The following is an 18,795-nucleotide window of genomic DNA, read 5'->3' as shown; positions in this document are numbered from 1 at the left end:
GATACTGGTGCCCCTCAGGTTCAGGTGTAGACCATCCTGTTTATAGAGGTCCCACCGTCCCCAGAAAGAACCCCAGTTATCCAAAAACCGGAATCCCTCCCTCCTGCACCATCCGTGTATAACTCTGATCTATGACCCCCTCTCCTTCGCGCTTTTAAAGGGGGAAAAAAACCTACCCAGGTAAGCTTACACTAACTGCTTCCGGGTCTCGGCTGCCCCTCTGGTCGTCGTCACTTCCCCCTGGTGCTCCCGCTCTTTCTGTGAAGAGAGAGTGAAAGAGAAAAAACACACCGCTGCCCGCTACCGGTAAGTACTTTTAAAACCAAACGTTCTTACCTTCGCTGCTGCTCGCACTGGAAATGCGAGCAGCATTTCTGGTCAACATGGATGAGTTGGACAAAAGGGTCTGTTTCCATGCTGTACATCCCTATGACCCTAAAAGCATCGGTGAATATTGACGTAACCCATCTTGAGCATGCTGACTGTGGTAGTCTGCCCCTTTGAATGCACAGGGAATCGAGATTGCTTAAGCAAGTTGCGAATTTCCAAATTATCCCTCCACTCGAGAATTTGACTTTGACTCCAGATACCAAATGAAAAGGTCCTGACATGAAACGTCCACTCCCCTGCTCTCCTGATGCTGCTTGGCCTGCTGTGCTTTTTCCAGCTCCACACTTTATTGATTCCAAACCCACCTTTGGAATCCAGTGCCCCACAATTTCAGCCACCTTAAGCAAAATCCCTTCCTGCCCTTCGAAACAATATGGAGGACTTTCCTATACAGGCTACTGCTGCACGCTTTCCGCTTGCTCAACTTTGTCTGCTGCTTGGATGGGCCTTGGTGTAGTGTCCTTCCTTCCAGTGTCACAGATACCCTGGGGAGGGCTCTCTATAAAAGGGCCCTACTGCCTACCATTGGGGATCTGGGTTGGAGAGAGTTGCTCACAGCAATCAAAAGGTTAACTGGGTGCCAATCCTCATGTAGTTTCTGTGGCTTAAAGGAAATTATGTTTATGTTTGTCGTCCCTGTTTAGTTTCTTAAAGGAGCTGCTTTTAAATTTTTGGTTGCATTTCAGCCCCATATTCCTAGCCTCTGTACACTCTTTGTACGGTTAGGTTAGGGGTGGTGGTGGTGGTAGTGGGGGGGTGGTGGGTGTAAATGGGTAGTGAGGAACAGATCAGAGTGTTGCCTCTTGGTCTATTTCTGGGCCTGACCAAAGCGGCCATCAAAAGGTCCACACAACACACCATGGACGAGGTTGTAATATCCAGTGCTCTGCCGTTATGTCAATTGAGGGAACATTTGTTGCCGAGCAGTAAGAGACCTTTTAGGACATGTGGCATGGTGGGTGGCACGGTGGCACAGTGGTTAGCACTGCTGCCTCACAGCGCCAGAAACTTGGGTTCAATTCCCGCCTCTAGGCGACTGACTGTGTGGAGTTTGCACATTCTCCCCGTGTCTGTGTGGGTTTCCTCTGGGTGCTCTGGTTTCCTCCCACAGTCCAAAGATGTGCAGGTTAGGTGAATTGGCAATGCTAAATTGCCTGTAATGTTAGGTGAAGGGGTAAAGGTATGGGTGGGTCGGTGTGGACATGTTGGGCTGAAAGGCCTGTTTCCACACTGTAAGTAATCTAATCTAAAATTGCTGGATCTGGGTACATAATCAATAGGATAATATTTTGATTTAACTTTGATAAGTTTCCATTGCCCACCTGTTTAGGGTTTATTTAAAAGAGTAGAAAGGAAGATTGGTGACAGCACTCTACCCTAAATGCAGCAATCAGTGGTTGGCACTGCAGTTTCTGACAGCAGGTAAGAAATAGTAAAGATGTACAAACCAGATTCACTGAAGAAAGCAAAGATACAACTCTGCGTGCTGTCTGCAAAATGAATTAGCAGGGGATAATTGGGCATTGCTCTCCCTATTCCCTTAATTACACTTTTCTTTTTCTCCTGTATTTCTTTTGGTAGTTTGGGTGATCATATGCCTCTATGAACTGGGCAGGGAAGGAGAAAGGTTGGATAGAAGCTGAACTGGCTGTCCGTGGGAACGATGGTCAGTTGAAGTCAAAATGTCATTTCTTTTTGCTTTTCCTACCCCAGAAAGCAGTGTTTGCTGGGACATTGAGTAAATTTAATGAGGAGGCATACAGATTTTTAATTAATAAATGGATTGAAATGTCAGGGAGAGCACACAAGGAAGTGAAGTTGAGGCCCAAGTCGGATCAGCGATGATCGTATAAATGGTGGAGCAGGTTCGAGGAGCTGAACTGCCTACTCCTGCTCCTAGTTCTTAAGTTCCCTTTTTTTTCAGGATAAAGATCTAAAAACTGTGCTGTATAAGATTCTAAAGCAACTAGTTAATAAATTATAATGATGTACTGTTTTACCTTATCTAAAACAATAAAATGGAGGATGGCCAGTCATTAAAGCAGGCAATTTCCACACTAAAGATATTTAGTGAATGATCCAACGATGGAACAAATTCCTCCATGAGACAATGGATATACTTCGTATTAATTCATTCAAATGAAAATTAGACACATTTCTATCAGAAAATACCAAACCACACATGAATAATTCAATACATGACATATGATAAGTGAGATCTGTTTGGACGAAACTGGTCACTTTCAACATATTTCACAAAGGTCCCACTATTGTGGATGAAGGTACAGATAATAAATCTTTGACACTTCAATAAATGCAAATAATGAAGGAAGAGTCTTAAAGGAGTGCAAGAATTGTTTAAAGTCATAAAAGTTTAAAACTCAGAATAAGGCATTCAGCCTGTTCTGTCTGTGATGGCTTTTTGAAAGTTGAGTTTAGTTCTACATCCCCACATTTCACTAAAATCTGTGATAATCCTCAAATACCTGTTGTGATTATTCTTGCTGAGCTGGAACCAATGCCATTTCATTTTCTTAGACTGCTACAGATGATAGTTGAGGTGAATGATGGTGAGAATGATTGACAATCAATGTTAAACAAGTTGCATCCTAGAAGCGGTGCTTGACTTGGTGTAGCCTAGGAGTTTCTCATGTCTATTACTGTAAAGACTACACTGTCCAGAGGAAAGTTAGAAATAGATATTTTAAAATTATCAATGACTGACATGCTCTATGAAAGAGAAATACAGCTTTAAAGAGCCCTGATCTTATACCTCAGGAGTCAGATGCAGAACAGGCCATGACCCCTGACAGTGTGGAAGTAGTTATTCTCCATCTACCCTACCAAAATCTATCTTGAAAATCTCTTTTAGGTTGCCTCTTTATATACCCTGTTCCAAGGAGACCATTCATATCTTTTCCAACCATCCCCAATGTCTAAAGCCCCTAATTCCCAAACTACCCTCTCTGTACATCTTTTTCTGTTCTCTACAATTTTCCTTAAGGGTGATGCCCAAAATATGCCACAATGTCTGAGCTGAAGTCCAACCAGTGATTCTAGCATAGTCTGTTCATTGCTTTATTTATAAACCCAAGTTATCCTGCACTTTCTAACCACCTTATAAACTTGCCCTCTTAGACCTCCCAAAATGCATCATTCACACTTCTGTTTGAAAGTTTATTTGCCAAACTTCTGACCATGGTACCTACTGGTTTTTGTCGTCCTGAAGGTTGTAACTGATGCTTCATCATTATCTATAACTTTGCTAAGTTTGGTATCATCTGAAAACTTCACAAAGCTGCTCCTGTGTAGAGGTCATTCACAACCTAAGCATAGTAATGGACCTGACACTGACCCTTGGATTACAACACTCCCATTCTGAGAGAACTATCCATTGACCAGCATTTGTTTCCTGTCACTGAACCAATTTCACATCGACATTGCCACTTTCTCCTTGAATCCATGCACTACTATCTTCTTAATGAACCTCCTGTATATGACTTTATTGAATGCCTTCTGAAAGACCGTATGGAGGCCAATTATTCAACTATTTTGAATTCAATTAATGCAGTCAAACACAATGTGCCTTTAACAAATCCATACTGGCTCTCTTTATTTCAGAAAAGCATTAGTTAATCAAAGTTAATTTGTCCCTAATAATAGCTTCCAATAAAGTCTCCACCTTTACCTGGAGCCTCCTCATCGGTGATTTGCCCTGGTGATGTATTTTTTCCGCCAGGTGTGTAATCTCAACCACGACACACAGCTCCTGTATATTGACCACAATGGTGTAGAAGTCGTCCTCATGATGCTGCTTGTCTTTTGTCAGGACCTGATCACTCTCTGGAACATGGTCGACCCGCGCCTGGCCTACTCCCCATCAGGAGTAGCAGCCATTGTCAGAGAGCCGTTGCTCAGGGATCTGTGCCTCCACAATCGCAGGTTCAAGTGGCTGTTGGAGGGGAGGGCTGTGGCTAAAGGAGTGATCAGAGTCGGGGACCTGCTGGGTGGCAGGTGCCTAGGCTGGACGCTGCCGCAAGAATTAGCACCCCAGGCAACGGTAGACATCCGGTTTGCGACCACCACCATTCAGCGCCTTAAAACGGCGGTGCTTGGACCCGACATAGTGCACCAGTTGGAGGATGCTCAGGTGTGTGGTGGAATTCCATCTGCGCTCACCCCTGCCCGCATGGAATTTCACATTGGCCCCAAGGTCCCGTACTCCCACAGGAGCATGTGCCCCACAACCTGAGCTGCCTCCAGAATTTTAGTTTTGTTCCCTTCAGGGATGTATCACAGCGGGCCTTGTACAGACTGCTGCTGCACACCATCCTCCTCTTCTCCCTTATCCACCACCCAGACACACCTTGGCGTGCCCATTTGCCACTAGGCGGTGAGGATCCCCAGTCTACATGGGAGACCTGCCCTTTCTCTCGGGGATCTGGGGTGGAGGGTGCTGCATGCAGCGGTCCCCTGCAACCACAGATTGCGGTGGTTCACAGACTCCCAGCCCAACTGCCTGTTCTGTGGTGCTATGGAGTCCTTGGGCCATGTATATATTGAGTGTGGGTGTTTGACTCCCTTTTAAGTTTTCTTGAGGATCTTCTCTTATGTTTTTGCTTTAACCCTGCACTCCTGACCTTTGGGCACACAGTGTGGAGGGGGTAGGGCAGGTCAGAGGATCTCCTTGTGTGTCTGCTCCTGGCCCAGGCCATAAACAGGTCCAGGCAGCAGGCCATGGAGGGGGTCATTAGGGCCGATTGCCTGCCCCTCTTCCGCAGTTATGCCTGGGCCTGGAGAAGGAACACACGGTATCCACCAACACCCTTTAGATTTTCAGCGGGAGGTGGGCACCGCAGGGTGTTGAGTGTTTTATTTCCTCCTCCGACTCTATTTTGATTTAATCCCTGCCCTCCCCTTCACCTTTGATTTCACGTAACGTTGCTTGCTCCTAACCTTGCTTGTCACTGGTTCCTTGGCCACATGGGTGATCTTCCAGGTGGTGGAATAGTAATAAAGTTATTTACACTTAGTGTTTTCACTGTATGTTGCACCTACACCCACATAACATGGGTAAAATTAAAGGGGATTTAGAATCTCCTCAGTTCAGGCAACTGACTTAGAGCTGGAAATAAAAAGTCTCCACCTTAGAATTTAGGCTAAATGCTCGGTGCTGGTTTGTTTTTTGCCCGCTTCCCCATCTTGAACAGTTTTGTTTTTGATTATTCATTCACGAGATGTGGTGTCACTGGCAACACCTACCCTTATTGCTTCATGATAATGTTAGTTACCCCTCCAATATTTCAGCAAAATCATATGTTCAAAGAGGATTGAAAGAATTTGACTGATTCCTCCATTGTTTCTAACTTTGCTTCCCTCTGCTGTCCAGTTTAGTGTGTCTTCTCTATGATTTTCCTCTTTTTTTTTGTAAATATATTTATTAGCAAAAAAAAACTTTTTTTGACTTCACAAAGATATAAAGTTATTGAAAATATAACAAATAGCAGTAGAATAAAAAAAACAAATTACAATACAACTACTGTATACTAACTACTAATGTAGGTAAAAACAATGACTGCAGATGCTGGAAACCAGATTCTGGATCAATGGTGCTGGAAGAGCACAGCAATTCAGGCAGCATCCGAGGAGCTTCAGCAAAATCGACGTTTCGGGCAAAAGCCATTCCTGATGAAGGGCTTTTGCCCGAAACGTCGATTTTGCTGAAGCTCCTCAGATGCTGCCTGAACTGCTGTGCTCTTCCAGCACCATTGATCCAGTAACTACTAATGTACCCTATCATATAAAACAAAACCAAACACCAATAAATAAATGACTAGTAAAACAAAAAAAAACCCAAAAGAACACACAAGAACACAAAATAACAACGCTCGGTGCAAAGCTCCCAAACGAAAAGTGAGAGAGTTGTATATATACCCGTATTAACTCAGGACACCCCCTTTCAGGGCCCAGGGCTCAGCAAACCCAACCTTCCTGGTTAAACAAACACCCTAGTTAAGAAAGCAGAAAGTTCTGTGTCCAAATAACGCAAAAAGGGTTGGCATGGCTTATAAAAAAGGTCTGTTGTGTGGTGCACCATATTTGTGAAAAAATCCAAGGGAATGTGCTCCATAATTAATTTCCTCCATCCCAACAAACCCAGTGGGTTCTCAGACACCAAGTTCATCAGAATATTCTTCTGTGCACAGTAAGTAAGAATATTAAATAGTTTCTTTTCATGCCGATCTAAAGATGATAAATTCGGTAGATCTAAGAGGAGAGATAACGGGTCCTCAATACCCTTCCTATCTCTGCTGCCACAACACTTCAATAAACACAGAGCCTATGGCATGTCCAGAAGCAATGGGTAAGAGTACCTACACATATTTTACATTTGGGACATGTTGGAGATGCCCCTTTTTTAAACGTCGCCATTTGATCCGGTGCCAAATAAACCCTGTGCAGAACTTTTAACTGCGTAGTGCATGTCCTGTGACAAATTGAGATCTTTTGCACATTCTCTCATATGTCCTCCCACGTTTCCGAAGAGATCTCCACTCCTAGTTCTTGCTCCCAGACCTCACAGAACCGGTTAATATCCTACTAGGCCCTACCACCCAGCAGGCGATACAGGGTACTAACCGAAAGGGTGCTTGTGGAACGTAGCAACAACCTCTCTGTATTGGGCTTATAGGGCTTAGTGAGAACTGTAGTCATCTTCTGAATGAAATCGCTAACCTAAAAAACACAGAAAAGATCTCTACTGGGCAGCCAGTATTTTAAGCTCAGTTGCTCGAAAGACATCATAAACTCCCCCTCAAGCAATCTCCCAAACCGAAAACTCCTCTCGCTGCCCAAAGTTTGAACCCTGCGTCCATCATTCCTGGTCGGAACCCTGGCATGCTAACTATGGTGGCCAGTGGCAAAGTCTTGGATAAGCAACCCTCATTCTGATGCATCGCCGTCCAGGCCTTGACCGTACTAATAACAATGGGGCTCAATCGCACACAAAGGACAGGGAACTCATTTGATCCTTCCTGATGTCTGGGAAATCAACTCCTCCCCCTCCTTGAGGCAACTGCAATTTAGTAAATTTGATGAGGAGCTGCCCATGACACCAAATGAAGGAACTAAACCAACCCATAAGTTTCCATTGCGTTGACCTGGGAAACATTATAGGGAGCATACACATGGGATAAAGCAAACGAGGAAGGACATTCATCTTAATGTCATATTTGGCCCAAGTACAAAATTGGAAGAGCCTCCCCCCTCTGGAGATCCCGCCTAATATTGTCGAGCAGATAAGCAAAATTAGTCCAAAACAAACGATCAAACATGGGGTAATAAACATACCTAGGTATCGGAAACCCGCCTGTGACTACTTAAAGGGGAATCTGGGGCCACCTTCAACCTCTGGCACTTCCTTAAGGCTCCCCAAAGGCATAGCCTCCGATTTTGCAAAATTGATCTTATATCCTGAAATAACCCCAAATGGATTGATACATTGCATCAAATGGGGCACGGACGTCATTAGGTCCAATAAAACAGAAGGACATAATCCGCATATAATGAATCTTGTGTGCCCTCAATCCCACTTCCGGAGCGGTTATGTGGACCATCTGACGAATGGCCTCTGCCAGCGGCTCTATCACCAACGTAAACAACAACAGTGAAAGGGGGCAGCCTTGTCGACTACCCCTACCAATCCTTAAGTTCCCAGACTTCACCCTGTTGGCGATGACCACGGCCAGAGGGTGGCGATATAAAACCTCCACCCACCTAGCAAAGACCCCACCCAACCCAAACCGCTCTAAGACACAAAAAAAAACGGCCATTCTACCCAGTCAAATGCTTTCTCTACATCTAAGGAAATCACCAACCCCTGAATCGATCGTTGCTGACAAGCTTGGATCACATTCAGCAACCTTCTAATATTATTAGAGGACCAATGGCCCCTCATAAAACCTGTCTAGTCCTCTTTGACAATATAGGACAACATCTTCTCCAATCTCAGTGCCAAAATCTTAGACAGAATCTTTTAAAATCTGAATTTAATAGAGAGATGGGCCTGTAAGAGGCACAATCCTCAGGAACCTTCCCCTTCTTAAGACTGAGAGAAATATTAGCTTCTCTCAAAGAGGGTGGTAGGCATTCATGCATATAGGAGTGATTGTACATTTCCAACATTGGCCCTGACAGAAACCCTGTAAATTCCTTGTAAAACTCACCAGGAGACCATCAGGGCCAGGCGCTTTCCCACTCTGAAGTTGCTTAGCTGCCTCCTGTATTTCCTGAACCATCAAGGGGGCATTAAGGAGAGAGGCCTGTTTCAGAGTTACCCTCAGGAGGTCCAGGCTCTTAAAAAAAAGGCTTCCAACTTGGCCCTCCTATCCTCGCAACCTTCAGACCAATACAATTCAGAGTAAAAACTCCGAAAAGCCTAATTAATCCTTTTAGTGTCGTATGTAAGGACACTGGTGCTGTTTCTAACTGCAGTAATAGATTGGGGAGCATGCTTTTTCCTAGTCAGATATGCTAAATACCTCCCTGGCTATCCCCATACTTGAACAGCCTTTGTCTAATTCTTCCTTTGCGTTTTGTGTCAGTATTGAATTCAAGGCAGCCCGGAGGGCCGTGATCAGCTGTAGCTTAGTCACCGAAGGCCGTGCAAAATGTGCTGCCTTGGCGGCTTTCAACCATGTCTCAAGTAGACTCTGTTGTCCCCGCTTCTGTCGTTTCCGGCTAACTGAATTGGAAATAGCTAATCTCCTAGCAAAGGCCTTAGCGGTCTCCCATAGCATTGATGGACTACAAGCCGTGTTTGAGTTGATTGTGAAGAATTCCTGAAACTCTCTCAAATTTGGAATCCTTAAGGAGAAAAGGATCCAGACGTCAGTGCCGCAAACCTAGCCCCTCACTCTTGGCCTTAACCTCCAAATATACCGCTGCATGATCATGGATAGCTATATTCTCAATTTTACAACCCATAATCAAATCTAGAAAGGCCGAGGGAGCCAGAAAGAGGTCAATCCTCGTGTCACATTTATGTGGGCTTGAAAAAAAGGTGAAGTCCCTGCTGGTAGGGTGATGACATCTCCAAATGTCCACCAGCCCCAATTCCTTGCATAAATCAGCCACCTGCTTGGCCTGTGAAGAGATAGTCGGAAGTTCACTAGGCATCCTGTCCACTGTCAGATCCAAAAGGCAATTGAAATCCCCCCCCCCACCATAATAATGTGCTGTGTTCCAAAGGCACTCAACTTAGAAAAGGCACTAATCAAAAATTTGAGGGAATGCGTTGGGGGACAGTAAACATTTAAAATACCATTTTCCTCCCCATGTATCAGGGCCTTAATTATCACAAACCACCCCTGCTCATCTTTCACCTGCTCTAATAATGTTAATGGAAGATTTTTCTGGATAAGCACAGCCGCTCCCTACTTTTAGTAGTAAAGAATGAAAAGAATACCCAGTCATAACCTCCTGTTGTAACTTCAGGTGTTCCCCATTGTCAAGATAGGGGTTTCCCACAATAGGGCGATATCAACCTTTTTCCACTTAAGGCTAGAAAGCACTTTTTTCCTTTTAACAGGTGAATGACGTCCCTTGATGATCCAGGTGCACCATGTAACAAGACACTTAGCCATATCCCCTTTCAGAGACCCTTGAACCCCCAGGAGGGAGAACCCTGCTTACAATGCGCCGAGCCCAAGTAAATGGAGACCCATAGAGTCGCAGAATTGTGTGTACAAAAACTACTAAATCATAACTACAAACAACTATTGCTACAACAAAACGACAAAGAAAACCAACTATGAAACCTTGAATGAGAAATTCTCCCCACTGCCCATAGAGGGCATTCATCCTACCCATCCCCTCCTGCACAGTTCCTTCAGGCCTGGACTGTGCCCCAGCTTTAGGTAAAAAAAGTAAATAAACAAGGAGATGATCCTTAAGTCGACAAAAGAAGACAAAATTAGGATAAACACTCCACCCATCCTTGGCTCCATTTCACCCCTACTTGTGACTAAAAGAGAAAAAGAACAAAAAAAGGGGAAAACAACAAAGTGCACCCAGAAAATTTCCCATGATAAAATCCAGTTATAAAAATATAATAGGAACAACATATTCCAAGATTTTTGGTTTTTTAAAAAGTTATTCGGGAAAGAGAAAAAAAGGGAAGAGGGAAAACACAGGGAAAAAAGGAAAAGAGAGCGAACATTAACCATATTCTTCAGAGCAGTCCGTCCATTTTAAAATGTCTTGCTTTATCCGCTGAGTCAAACGTATAATCGGAGTCCTTGTGGCTAAAACAGAGCACTGTGGGGTATCTCGTGGAGTACTGAACACTCAGGTTCCTCAGCCTCTTTTTAACTTCATCGAAGGAGTTCATCTTTCGAATTACAGCTGCTGAGAAATCCTGGAAAAACCTGATTTTTGACCCCTTGTGTAGCAGTACCTGTGGATCTTTCCCCAGTAATCTGGAGGCTCCTATCACTCTTTGTTTGTCCCTGTATGAGTGGAAGTGCCCTCGGACTGGGTGGGGGCAGTGTACCAGCCCAGACCTGTGTGATCCGATAGGCCCTTTCAATCTGCAGCTGGCTGGACTCGATTTGAAGGTGCATGAACTGCGGCAGTCAGTTTTCAAAGAAGCTGGTAGGCTGTCCACCTTTTTCACCCTCCGGGAGCCTGACAAAGTTTCGTCCTCTGACTTCGATTTTCGAGGTCATCGACCTGATCTCTCAAGGCCCATTCCTCTCGCTCCAGCACCTGGATCCGTCCAGATGAAGACTCGATCGCTGCTTCCGAGGCCTTGGTTCGACCGTCCACCTTCTCCAGCCGCTCCCCGAGGCCCTGGAGCTCCTGTTCATTCTACTGCAGCATGGACGCGATGGGTTGGACCTGGGCACGGAACTCCTCAATCGCAGCCTCAACCTTCACATTAAGTCTCACCATCGCCACCGCCAACTCCTGTGAGTCCGTCAGGTTCCCCGGGGTTCAGGAAAGGCTGCTGCTGCGGCCTCTGGTGTGCCCAGTGCTGCAGGGGGGTGTCCTCCCTGCTGCTGTTTTTTCACTCCTTTTCCTTTTGGCATCCTTCCCACTCCAAATTGTCAATTAATATGTGGTTCTTCAAGTTTTAATATTAACAATTCCTCCATATAAGTTGGCCAGGGATGGTAAAAAAAATACCAATGTGCGTTGGCGTTAGGCACAGCCATTCATGGCAGTTCTACTGAATCGCCCCCATCTTGCCAAGTCTCCAATTTTCCTCTCTTAACATAACTGTCACAGTATTTGCTTTCTTTATGAAAACAGATGGAAAGTGCTAATTTAATCTTCAGCCTTGTCCTCTGCTCCTACATTAAACCTTCCTTTCTTCAGAAGACTAAGAATGACAAGTTGTACAGAAATGAGCAGCTATCTACTCCTGGAGGACTCTCTAGGCATACTTAATGGAAAATTGTGTTACGTTGTAGAACATGCCCAGGAGCTGGCATCCTGAGCACAGGTAGTTATTGTTCTTGCTGGGTTGGTTCAATGCTTTTCTTTGTAATTATCTACCATTTATGTGCTTTCACTTTGAGAACATGCATAGTAGCTTAGTGCCTCTTTACTCACCTCTTCCAGAGTGCAGAAGGAAATAGTGGAAAAGCGCAGCAGGTCAGGCAGCATCCAAGGAGCAGGAGAATCGACGTTTCGGGCATAAGCCCTTCTTCAGGCTTATGCCCGAAATGTTGATTCTCCTGCTCCTTGGATGCTGCCTGACCTGCTGCGTTTTTCCAGCAACACATTTTTCAGCTCTGATCTCCAGCTTCTGCAGTCTTCACTTTCTCCTAGAAGGAAATAGTGGTCAAACAATGAATGATACACTGTGTTTCTGGCTGTTACACTGCCTCCTGCTGGAATATAAAATGACTTGGCAATTTCCAATACCAACTTTGATACAATGGTGACTGCCTGGACCTTCCCTATTCTCACTCAAAATTAAAACAATTTAAATGTTTAATAGCCTGGTATCAATTTTGTTCAAACTTCAAAGACAGTTCCCTTTTCCAGCAATGTTAGAGAGATTGTGGTGGTAGCCATCTAATTTATCTGTGCATTTGGTTGCTCTCCATTCTGAATAATGAGTCAATGGGCATACAGCATGCGAGTGTCTGTTGGCGATAACATTCTGAAGCCTATCTTTATTATAAGTGAGCCATATCATTGGACAACTGCAAATTGAAAGGCATAGAATAAACATATTGTTTGCTTGTGATTCATCGAATGTCACAGCACAGAAAGATCATAGTGGCCCATAGTGTTCATGCCTGTTCTTTGAAAAACCGACCAAATTGGTCCCAATCCCTACACTTCATGTGGAAATATTGAAATACTATTAAGTTCTAATTAGCCCTTTGGTTCATTATGCTTAGTCAGTATCTTCTGGTCATACAAGAAATGAAAAATGGCAGCAGGAAGTATCAGACTCTATTTTCAAAACCTTCCATATATCTCTTCTTAACCATCTTTAGACATAGACATAAACGTAGACATAGAACATTACAGTGCAGTACAGGCCCTTCAGCCCTCAATGTTGCACTGATCTGTGAAACCACTCTGAAGTCCATCTATCCTCCACTATTCCATTTTCATCCATGTTTATCTAATGACCATTTAAGTGCCCTTAAACTTGGTGAGTCTACTACTGTTGCAGGCAGTGTGTTCCACACCCCTACTACTCTGAGTAAAGAAACTATCTCTGACATCTGTCCTATATCTATCACCGCTCAATTTATAGCTATGTCCCCTCGTGCTCGCCATCACCATCCAAGGAAAAAGGCTCTCACTGTCCACTCTATCTAACCCTCTGATTATTTTATATGTCGCAATTAAGTCACCTCTCAATCTTCTCTCTAACAAAAACAGCTTCAAGTCCTTCAGCCTTTCCTCAAAGACCTTCCCTCCATACCAGGCAACATCCTAGTAAATCTCCTCCGAACCCTTTTTTTAATGCTTCCACATCCTTCCTATAATGTGGTGACCAGTACACAATATTCCAAGTGTGACTGCACCAGAGTTTTGTACAGCTGCAGTATGACCTCGTGGCTCTGAAACTCAATCCCTCTACCAATAAAACCTAACACACCATCTGCCTTCTTAACAACCCTATTAACCTGGATGGCAACTTTCAGGGATCTATGTACATGGACACTGAGATCTCTCTGCTCATCTACACTACCAAGAATCTAACCATTAGCGCAGTACTCTTTATTCCTGTTGCTCCTTCAAAAGTGAATCACCTCACACTTTTCAGCAGTAAACTCCATTTGTCATCTCTCAGCCTAGCTCTGCAGCTTATCTATGTCCCTCTTTAATCTACAACTTCCTTCAGCGCTATTCACAACTCCACCGACCTTAGTGTCATCTACAAATTTACTAACCCATCCTTCTACGCCCTCATCTAGGTCATTTATAAAAATGACAAACAGCAGTGGCCCCAAAACAGATCCTTGCAGTACACCACTAGTAACTGAACTCCAAGATGAACATTTCCCATCAACCACCACCCTCTGTCTTCTTTCAGCTCACCAATTTCTGATCCAAAGCACTAAATCACCCTCATTCCATGCCTCCATATTTTGTATAATAGCCTATCGTGGGGAACCTTATCAAATGCCTTACTGAAATCCATATATGTCAACCGCTTTACCCTCACCACCTCAAAGAACTCAATAAGGTTTGTGAGGCCTATCCTTCACAAAACCGTGTTGACTATCCCTAATCAACTTATTCCTCTCTCGATGATTATAAGTCCTATATCTTATAACCTTTTCCAACACTTTACCCACAACCAAAGTAAGGCTCACTGGTCTATAATTACCAGGGTTGTCGCTACTCCCCTTCTTGAAGAAGGGAACATTTGCTATCCTCCAGTCTTCTGGCACTATTCCTGTAGACAATGACGACATAAAGATCAAAGCCAAAGGCTCTGCAATCTTCTCCCTGGCTTCCCAGAGAATCCTAGGATAAATCCCATCTGGGAGGGACAAATAAGTCCCTCCTCCCTACCTTTTATCTTAGCCTGCTGGGTACACTTTCCTCATTCCTGAAGAAGGGCTTATGCCCGAAACGTCGATTCTCCTGTTCCTTGGATGCTGCCTGACCTGCTGCGCTTTTCCAGCAACACATTTTCAGCTCTAAATCCCATCTGGCCCAGGCGACTTACCTATTTTCACATTCTCCAGAATTGCTAACACCTCTTCCTTGTGAACGTCAATCTCGTCTAGTCTAAGTCACCTGTATCTCAGTATTCACCTCGACAACATTGTCTTTTTCCAGTGTGAATACGGAGGAAAAATATTGATTTAGCACTTCCCCTATCTCCTCGGACTCCACGCACAACTTCCCAATACTATCCTTGATTGGCCCTAAATCTTTTTCTAGTCATTCTTTTATTCCTGATATACCTATAGAAAGCTTTAGGGTTTGTTTTAAGAGCAAACCTAACTATTCTTGTCCCTCCATTTAACTGAACATTCTTTCACTAGTTAGTGTTAAGAAGACTCAAGGTTTAACAATTAAAAATTGAGCATCCAATGTCAACAATTACCTTGAAGTTTCTACAGGCAAAACTGTGTCATGGCATTATACTTGAAGCAACTACATTTGGGAACGGTTAATATATAAAACTCCTCTACCCCATTGTTAAGGCAAGATTCAATAACAATTATAAATAGCAAGAACAGAATGGATAGTGTTGTTCAAGTTCCTCCAGTAAGACTCAAGTTTGTAGAGACAAATTTTTTATTCAAGTTTTTTATTTAAAAATGAATTGATAACAGGGCAAATTTAGAATAAAAAATAAAGACATATAAATGTAGTAAAATGTTACAACAGTGTACAGATTCAAAAGTATACACTTATGGAATAAATGGTATGCTTTACACAATTCCATTTATTTGGTATATACAAAAGTCAATTTTACACAATAAAATGTGTCTCTCACTATGTGTTATATATTTAAACATCAGCATCAATTGGATGTGGAATTGAATTCTTCAGTTTTGGAAAAGAATCATAGTGTCTCCTTTCATTCATTTGTATCTTGAAGAAAAGGAGAAACCTGTGCTCTCATCATAAGACCATAAGACATAGGAGTGGAAGTAAGGCCATTCGGCCCATCGAGTCCACTCTGCCATTTAATCATGGCTGATGGGCATTTCAACTCCACTTACCAGCATTCTCCCCGTAGCCCTTAATTCCTTGTGACATCAAGAATTTATCAATCTTGGCCTTGAAGCCATTTAGCGTCCCGGCCTCCACGCACTCCGCGGAAATGAATCCCACAGGCCCACCACACTCTGGCTGAAGAAATGTCTCCGCATTTCTTTCTAAACTCCAATGAATACAATCCCAGGATCCTCAGCTGTTCCTCGTATGTTAGACCTGCCATTCCACGGATCATCTGTGTGAATCTCCGCTGGACACGCTCCAGTGCCAGTATGTCCCTGTGGGGCCCAAAACTGGACACAGTACTCCAAATGGGGCCTAACCAGAGCTTTATAAAGGCTCAGTAGCACATCGCTGCTTTTATATTCCAAGCCTCTTGAGATAAATGACAACATTGCATTCTCTTTCTTAATCATGGATTCAACCTGCATGTTTACCTTTAGAGAATCCTCGACTAGCACTCCCAGATCCCTTTGTACTGTGGCTTTATGAATTTTCTTACCGTTTAGAAAGTAGTCCATGCTTGTCTTCTTTTTCCCAAGTGCAAGACCTCACATTTGCTCACGTTGAATTTCATCAGTCATTTCCTGGACCACTCTCCCAAACTGTCTAGATCCTTCTGCAGCCTCCCCACTTCCTCAGTACTACCTACCTGTCCACCTAACTTCGTATCATCGGCAAACTTCGCTAGAGTGCCCCCAATCCCTTCATCCAAATCATTAATATATAACGTGAACAGCTGCGGCCCCAACACTGAACGCTGTGGGACACAGCTTGTCACCGGCTGCCATTCCGAAAATGAACCTGTTATCAGGCCTTTTGTCAGACAGCCAATCCTCAATCCATGCCAGTAGCTCACCTCGAACACTATGGGCCCTCACCTTACTCAGCAGCCTCCCGTGTGGCACTTTATCAAAGGCCTTTTGGAAGTCTAGATAGACCACATCCACTGGGTTTCCCTGGTCTAACCTACTTGTCCTAGGGTCATTTAAGGATATGTCAGGATCCAAGTTATCGATGGTGATAGGGGACTCTTTAGTCTGGGCCACAGGTAGACGTGTCTATAACTGACAGTGAGACATCAGAATGGTGTATTGCCACCCTGGTACCAGAGTCAAGGATGTCTCAAAGGTTGCAGAATATTCTCATAGGAGTGACCAGAAGGTCATTGTACACATTGGTACTACCGACATGGGTGGAGAAAGGGACGAGGTTCTGAAGTGAGAATATATTAAATTAGACAGGGGTTAAATAGCAGGTCCTCAAGGATAGCAATATCTGTATTAATCACGGTGCCACGTGCTGGTGTGTGTAGGAATAGAAGAACAGTGTAAATGACTGTGTGGCTGAGGAGCTGGTGCAGGGGGCAGGGATTTGAGTCTTTGGATCATTGGAATGTCTTCTGGGGCAGAAGTCACCTATATAAGAAGCCTGGGTTGCACTTGAATTTGAAGAGGACCAATATCCTGGTGGGAGATTTGCTCGTGCTACTCGGGAGGCTTTAAACTAATAAAGTGGAGGTGGAGGAGCGGGCGCAGGTTGTGGTGGTGGGCCTCAATGAAATAGTGAGAAAGAGATCAATCTGAGGCTGGTACAGATGAGAAAAGGAGCAAATCAAGTAGTTAAGGCAGGCAAGAGCAAGGCAGAGAATATGTTAAGACTGATAAATTAAACTGCATTTATTTTGATGCAGGACACTTGGCAGGTAAGGCAGATAAACTCAGGACATGGTTGAGAACATGGGATTGGGATATCATAGCTATTACAGAAATGTACAGGGAAGGCTGGACTGGCAGCTTTATGTTCCAAGGTAGAGAGGCTATAGAAAAGATGGAGAGGGAGGCAAGAAAAGCGGGAGTGTGGCATTTTATGTTAGGGATAACATTATGGCTGTAGTTAGGGAGGATATTCCTGGGAGTGTGTCCAGTGAGGTTATTTCAGAAATAAGAAAGGGACAATCACTTTATTGGGATTGTACTATAGGTCCCTCCAATAGTCAGCAGGAAACGGTGAAGCAAATTTGTAAGGCAATCTTTGATATTTGCAAGAATTATAGTGTTGTAATGATAGGGGATTTTAACTTCCCAAATATGGAATGATACTGCCATTGTATTAAGGGCTTGAATGGAGAGGAATTTATTGTGTGTACACAAGAAAATGCTCTGATTCTTCTCTTGGGATCTTCTCTTGGGAAATAAGGCAGGGCAAGTGACTGGGGGGGGGTCAGTGTGGGAACACTTTGGGGCCAGTGATCATAATCTTATTAGTTTCAAAGTAGCTTAGGAAGAGGATAGACCAGATCTAAAAGTTGAAGTTCTAAATTGAAAGAAGGCCAATTTTGATGTTATCAGGCAAGAACTTTCATAAGTTGATTTGGAGAGGCTACTTGCAAGTGGGACGCCTTCAAAAAAAATGAGATAGTGAGAACGCAGAGACAGTATGTTCCTGTTAGTGTGAAGGGAAAGGCTGGTAGGTATAGGGAAAACTGGATGACTAGAGAAATTAAGGCTCTGGTCAAGGAGGAGGAGGAAGCATATGGTAGGTGTAGACAGTTGCGATCAATTGAATCCCTTGAGGAGTGTAAGGGCAGTAGGAGTATACTCAAGAGGGAAATCAGGAAGGCAAAAAGGGAACATGAGATAGCTTTGGCAAATAGGGTTAAAGAGAATCCAAAGGGATTCTACAAATACATGAAGGGCAAAAGAATAACTAGGAAAAGAATAGGACCCCTTAAAACTCAACAAGGCTGCCTACCTATGGAACCACAGGAGATGGGTGAGAAATTAAACAAGTATTTTGCATCAGTATTTACTGTGGAGAAGGATATGGAAGCTAGAGAACTTGTGGAAATAAATTGTGATAGCTTGAGAACTTTCCATATTACATTTTAAAGTGCATAAAGTTGGATAAATCCCTGGGACCTGATCAGGTGTTCCATAAAACTTTGTGGGAAGCTACAGAAGTGATTTCTGGGCTTCTCATTGAAATATTTGTATCAAAGATAGCCACAGGTAAGGTTCTGGAAGACTGGAGGGTGACTAACATTGTGCCACTATTTAAAAAAAGCTCTAAGGAAAAGTCAGAGAACTATAGTCCTGTGAGCCTTACATCAGTGGATAAGCTGTTGAAGTAGATTCTGAGGGACAGGAATTATGCTATTTGGTAAGGACTGTTGAGGGATAGTAAACATGG

This window comes from Chiloscyllium plagiosum, chromosome 12, assembly GCF_004010195.1.
Source record: "Chiloscyllium plagiosum isolate BGI_BamShark_2017 chromosome 12, ASM401019v2, whole genome shotgun sequence".
NCBI lineage: Eukaryota > Metazoa > Chordata > Chondrichthyes > Orectolobiformes > Hemiscylliidae > Chiloscyllium > Chiloscyllium plagiosum.
The sequence above is the reverse complement of the archived record's forward strand: the minus strand, read 5'-3'. Positions refer to the sequence as shown.